The following is a 7166-nucleotide window of genomic DNA, read 5'->3' as shown; positions in this document are numbered from 1 at the left end:
TGTGCTAAATTTCAGGTGGAAAAGAGCAACAAAAAGGGAAGAAAACAACAAAACAAGCTAGGATGTGAAACTGGCGTGCCACTTGGAACAAACGCCACAAAAATGTATGGGCGTGGCACGCCAGTATTGAAGTCCAGAGGGGATTCTCAAAGCCTTTAAATGGGCGTGGCACGCCAGAAGCTGGGCGTGGCACGCCAGTATAGTTTTCCAGAGAGCCATGCTGAATGCCACTAAAGGAGCGTGGCACGCCAAGCTGGGCGTGGCACGCCTAACCCATCACGTACTATGGGTGTGCCACTTAAACCATGGGGCGTGGCACGCCAGTTCATCAATCCAGAGGGGATCATCACTTAGGCGTGCCACTTGGTATCGAAGGCGTGGCACGCCAGCTTCAAATTGTCCCTTGGGTGTGCCACTTGAAGACCCAGGCGTGGCACGCCAAGCTTAAAAGAGCCACATTAAAGTGGGGTGCCACTTGAGCATCAAGGCGTGGCACGCTAGTACAAGTTTCCAAAGAAGAGGTTGAATGCCCAAAAGGCTGGGCGTGCCATTTGGTGTTGAAGGCGTGGCACGCCAGCTCTCAATTGTCACTTGGGCGTGTCACATGAAGACCCAGGCGTGGCACGTCAACATTCAAGAAGGCCAAAGCAAAGCTGGGCGTGCCACTTGGTGTCGAAGGTGTGGCCCGCCAAGCTTTCATACTCACTTAGGCGTGCCACTTGAGCATCCAAGCGTGGCACGCCAACGTAAAGAAGGCCAAAGCAAAGGCTGGGCGTGCCACTTGGTGTCGAAGGCGTGGCACGCCAGCTCTCAATTGTCACTTGGGCGTGCCACTTGAAGACCCAGGCGTGGCACACCAGCTACTGGACCAAGGAAAAATGCTGGGCGTGGCACGCTAGTTATATTATCCAGAGAGAAGAACCAAGCTCACATAATGGGCATGGCACGCCAGATCCTGGGCGTGCCACGCTATTTCAATGGACCAGAGAAAAGAACCAAGCATACATAGTGGGCCTGGCACGCCAGACCCTGGGTGTGCCACGCTAGTTCAACTTTTCAGAGAAGAGAAGAAGAAGGAAAAGGGCTGGGCGTGCCACTTGGGCTCGAAGGCGTGGCACGCCAGGCCAACACCAAGCTTAAGAAGACCCTGGGCGTGCCGCTTGAGCTCGATGGCATGGCACAACAGGAACACCAACACATGGGGCGTGCCACTTGAAGAGCTGGGTGTGGCGCACCAAGCCAAATTGGAAGCTGGGCGTGGCACGCCACTCAAACGCCTGTCACACGCCAGCTGGAATGTCATGCATTAAGTTTTCCCTTCCCTCTAAATTGTAATTTTTCTTTTCTCTTTTTGTATTTTCTTTATTCTAGTGCTAGGAGTAGTATAAATAATCTCTGGAAGTATTCAGAAAGGGAGTTGGGTTATGGAGTAGAGTTTTGTTAAAGTATAGTTAGATTTACTTTTCACACCAACTCTTCTATCTTATGTACTCTTCTCTGAGCTATGAGTAGCTGAATTCCCTCTCATTGAGAGAGGGACCTCCGTTGTACTTGATGGATTAATGATAGTGAATTTCTTTTTCTCTTCATCTTCTATTTGATTTGCTAGAAGGAATTTCGTTTTAATGTTAGTGTTCAGTCATCTTGGGAAAGAGATTGAATGCAAAATGGGTTTCATGGGAATCTTGGAAAAGGAAACATGAAACACACTTGAGTAGGATCTGGGTTTTGGTGTTTGGATATGGTGACATATAATCCTCCCTCTACTTGGACCTATGATGATGTGTGGTATAATCAGGGACCAAGCATATCTCTCTTCATGAGCAATTAGACCAAGGAATTGGCTATTGATCAAGATCTGAGAGATTGAATCACCAAGGGATTGGGGTTCAATCAATCATAATTGCCAAGAGGTCAATGAGTTGCATGATTGAAGAGGATATGAACTGGATTTAATCTAAAGAGAACAACATCTCCTGATCTCAATGAATTCCCCTATTCTTATCTTCCACATTCTTTATAGCTTTCTTTACATTCTGTCAATCCCATCCCCAATTACAGTTAAGTCATTGATGTTTCTACACTTTACATTATTGCTATTTCCTTTTCTGTACTTTACTACTTCTCTTTACTTTTGAGTCATTTATATTTCTGCCCATTTACAATTCTGCAATCACAATCTATTCTGCTCAGCTTGACTAATTCACCAATTGATTAAAATTGCTCAAATTTACCAATCTCTGTGGATACGATCCCACTCCACTGTGGGTTATTACTTGACGATAATTTTGGTGCGCTTGCCAAAAGAACGGATTCATCATTTTTATATGGGGAGTGAATTCCGGTCATCAATTGTGATGAGAATTTTCCATTGCTACCACTTAGTTAACCTCTAACTATGGAGGAAAAACAAGTGGATGAATTAACTTGAGTCCACAAGTCCTAGCCAAATCTAGATGAAAGACTAGCTTTAGTGGCATTCAAGTCAATTAGCAACTTCTAATTATCAATCAACAAGAGAATTAGACAACTCAAGAGTCACCAATTGCTCTACCTAGGCCAAAAGGAACAAAATCTATACAAAAATCCAACCAAGCATTTTATCAAACACTTGAAATGCATAAAACGAAAGTAAATCTATACTACTCAATTGCAAGGAATTAAACAACAACAAATGAATCATAAATTAGAAGAAAAAAAAAGTGCATCAACATAAAAGTAGAGAATTACAAGAATTAAATGCTAAACTAGAGAGATGAAATGTAGAAGAAGAAGAATTACAAGAGGAAAAGAAAATCAAAGCATGAAATTAACATAGATCTAAGAAATTCTAATCTAGATCTAACCTAATCCTAATTCTAGAGAGAAGTAAGAGATTCTCTCTCTAAAACTAACTTTCCCTCCAAAACTAAACTCAAACTTAACTAATGTGATCAAAAGTTCTGATTCCCCTTCAGTCCTTGGGTTAAATAGAATCACAGATGAGTTGGATTTTGGCCTGGAAATCCCAGAATCGCCCCAGTGTTTTGCCCTTAAGTGAGTCACGTCCGAGCATCGACGCGTACACGTGGGTCACACGTACACGTAGCTTGACAATTTCCTATCCACGCGTACGCGTCGCCATGCGACATCATAATCCACGTGTGCGCATCTGCTGCACGTGCGCGTGGAACTCAGCATCCCAAATCCTTGTTTCTTCATGAGTTCTCCATTTGCATGCTTTTCCTCTTCACCCCTTTGATCCATTCCTAGCCTTTCGAATATGAATTCACTAACAAACATATCAAGGCATCTAGTGGAATCAAAGGTAAATCAAAATTAGCAGTTAAGGGCCTAAAAAGCACGTTTTCCCACTTAGGAACAAATTAGGAGACAATCATGAAACCATGTGATAAACCACTATTTCATGGTTTATCTTGTGCTAATTTGAGTGGTTTATTTGAGTGGATTTTATCAAGCGAGAAGCGACGTACACACATGGCTCACGCGTGCATGCGAATTGGAGTTCTGCACAGCAACGCTTGCGTATACCCGATGCATACGCGTGGAAGCGAATTTGCACAGCGACGTGTGTGCGTACTTGACGCGTACGCATGACACGCGAAGATGGCAGCGACGCGTACGCGTAACATGCGCGATCTGCATAAATTTTAGAAAGCGCTGGGGGCGATTTTGGGCCGAGTTTGGACCCAGTTTTCGGCCCAGAAACACAGACTAGAGCCAGGGAACAACAGAGACTCAACACACATTGACATTACGCATAGTTTTAGTTTAGTTTTTGGAATCTTAGAGAGAATTCTACTCCTTCCTCTAGGGTTCTTCACATTCATAGTTTTAGAGTTTAATGCTTTTGCATTTGGATACTGAGAAGGATCATTACCCCCGTGGAAGTTTCATTATTCTAGTTTGTTTTCTCATTCTTTTACTTTTTACTGCCCATTAACCCTGTTTGGATAAGTATGTTGCATTTTGGGATTTATTAAGGCAAGGAACTATTTTTATTTTTAATTGATTTTTAATTATTATTTATCATGTCTTCCTTTTACTCCCTTTTTAATTCTGTGAAGTTTATATTTATGTTAATGGAGTAGTTTCCTAACTTGATTGGGAGTTGATTAAAAAGGAGAACTGATGAGCGGATAATTTATACCCTTTTTGGTATTGATTTTACCTAGTTGTTAGTATGATTTAGTTAATTTTCATTATATTTTTATTAGTTTTTATGCAAAAATCACAATTCTGGACTTTACTATGAGTTTGTGTATTTTTCTATAATTTCAGGTATTTTATGGCTGAAATTGAGGGACCTGAGCAAAAATCTTATTCAGAGGCTGAGAAAGGACTGCAGATGCTGTTGGATTCTGACCCTCCTGCACTCAAAGTGGATTTTCTGGAGCTACAGAAGCCCAATTGGCGCGCTATCAATTGCGTGGAAAGTAGACATCTTGGAATTTTTAGCAATATATAATAGTCCATACTTTGCCCAAAATGGCCCAAACTGGCGTTAATAGACAGCCAAAAACTTTCTGGCATAAAACACCAGAACTGGCACCTTTCTTGGCGTTAAACGCCCATTTTAGCACCCAGGGTGGCGTTTAACTCCAACTTGAAGCATATGGACGTGTAAGCTTGAAAGCTCAGCCCAAAGACTCACCAAGTGGGTCCTGGAAGTGGATTTTTGCACTATCTGCACTTAGTTACTCATTTTCTGTAAACCTAAGTTACTAGTTAGTATAAAAACTACTTTTAGAGATTCATTTTGCAACTCATGAAATTTGACATTTTATATTGTATCTTCTATGGCATGATTCTCTAAACCCCATAGGTGGGGGTGAGGAGCTCTGCTGTGTCTCAATGGATTAATGTAATTATTACTGTTTTCTATTTAATCATGCTTGATTCTATTCTAAGATACTCATTCGTACTTCAATCCGGAGAAGATGATGATCCGTGATACTTATCATTATTCTCAATTCTATGAACGCGTGCCTGACGACCACTCCCGTTCTATCTGAGCTCAACATAGTCATTGGGTGACAGCTTGAGTACGTATCTCTTGGGTCTTTGATCCACGGACCGAGTCCGTGAGATCAGAACCTTCGTGGTATAGCCTAGAACTAATTGGTAGCATTTCTGGGATCCGAAAAGTCTAAACGTTGTCTGTGATATTCCGAGTAGGATCTGGGAAGGGATGACTGTGACGAGCTTCAAACTCGCGAATGTTGGGCGTAATGACAGTGTGCAAAAGGATAGAGAGATCTTATTCCGACGCTAGTGAGAACCGACAGATGATTAGCCATGCGGTAGTTATACTTGGTATTTTTTTATCTGAGACAAGAAATTCGACAGTTGATTATCCGTGCAGAGACCGTGCCTGGTATTTTTCATCCGAGAGGATCATACAGCTTGCCATTGAAGGAAGCCATGCTTGTTTGGAGAAGAAGGCAGTAGGAAAGCAGAGATTCAGACGACAGAGCATCTCTAGAACCTCAACCTGTTCCTCATTTCTGAATCACAAGTATCATTTATTTCATGTTATTTACCTTTCATAAACAAAATCATTTTTATCAATAATCTTTTGACTAAGATTTATGATGAGCGAATAATTTATACCCTTTTTGGCATTTTTTTACATAGTTTTTAGTATATTTTAGTTACTTTTTATTATATTTATTAGTTTTTATTCAAAAATCACATTTCTGGACTTTACTATGAGTTTGTGTATTTTTCTGTGATTTCAAGTATTTTCTGGCTGAAATTGAGGGACATGAGCAAAAATCTGATTCAGAGGCTGAAAAAGGATTGCAGATGCTGTTAGATTCTGCGCTCTTGCACTCGAAGTGGATTTTTGGGAGCTACAAAAGCTCAATTGGCGCTCTCTCAATTGCATTGGAAAGTAGTCTATACTTCGCCCGAGATTTGATGGCCCAAACTGGCGTCCAAACGCACATCAAAGAATATTGGCGTAAAACGCCAGAACTGGCACTGAAACTGGCGTAAAACACCTAAACTGGCACCCTAGCTGGCGTTTAACTCCAAGGATGGCCTATGCACGTGAAAGCTTCAATGCTCAGCCCAAGCACGCACCAAGTGGGTCCTGGAAGTGGATTTCTGCACTATCTGCACTTAGTTACTCATTTTCTTTAACCATAGGTTACTAGTCTAGTATAAAAACTACTTTTAGAGATTTATTTTTGGAGTTCTAAGAGTCTTTTCAATCATATGTAACTTAGATCATCTTTTCACGTTTGGAGGCTGGCCTCACAGTCATGCCTAGACCTCTTTTCACTTATGTATTTTCTACGGTGGAGTTTCTACACCCCATAGATTAAGGTGTGGAGCTCTGCTGTTCTTCATGAATTAATGCAAGTACTATTATTTTTCTTTCAATTCACGCCTACTTCTTCTCCAAGATATACTCTCGTACTTAATTCAGTTAAGTCATAATGAAGGGGTGACCCGTGGCAATCACCTAATCTTCGTTACTCGCTTAGCCAAGATCCGCGTGCCTGACAACCACAAAGCGATCTACATTGTGTTCAACGTAGTCATTGGACGACAGCTGGAGTATATTCTCTTGGGTATCTAATACACGGACCGAGTCTGTGAGATTAGTATCTTCGTGGTATAGGCTAGAATTATTGGTAGCCATTCCTAGGATCCAGAAAGTCTAAACCTTGTCTGTGGTATTCCGAGTAGGATCTTGGAAGGGATGACTATAAAGAGCTTCAAACCTGTGAATGTTGGGCGCAAGTGACAGTGTGCAAAAGGATCAATGGATCCTATTCCGACGCTAGCGGGAACCGACAGATGATTAGTCATGCGGTAGCTGTACCTGGTATTTTTCATCCAAGACGAGAAATTCGACAGTTGATTAGCCGTGTAGAAACCGTGGAGGACCATTTTCACTGAGAGGATCCTACAACTTGCCATGGAAGGGAGCACGCATGATTGGAAGGAGGCAAATGGAAAGCAGAGATTCAGAAGCAACAAAGCATCTCCAGACGCTTATCTGAAATTCCCACCAATGAATTACATAAGTAACTTTATCTTATTTTATGTTTTATTTATCTTTTAATTATCAAAACCTCATAACCATTTGAATCTGCCTGACTGAGATTTACAAGGATGACCATAGCTTGCTTCAAGCCGACAATCTCCGTGGG

The sequence above is a fragment of the Arachis ipaensis genome, chromosome B03 (assembly GCF_000816755.2).
Source record: "Arachis ipaensis cultivar K30076 chromosome B03, Araip1.1, whole genome shotgun sequence".
Lineage (NCBI taxonomy): Eukaryota > Viridiplantae > Streptophyta > Magnoliopsida > Fabales > Fabaceae > Arachis > Arachis ipaensis.
The sequence above is the reverse complement of the archived record's forward strand: the minus strand, read 5'-3'. Positions refer to the sequence as shown.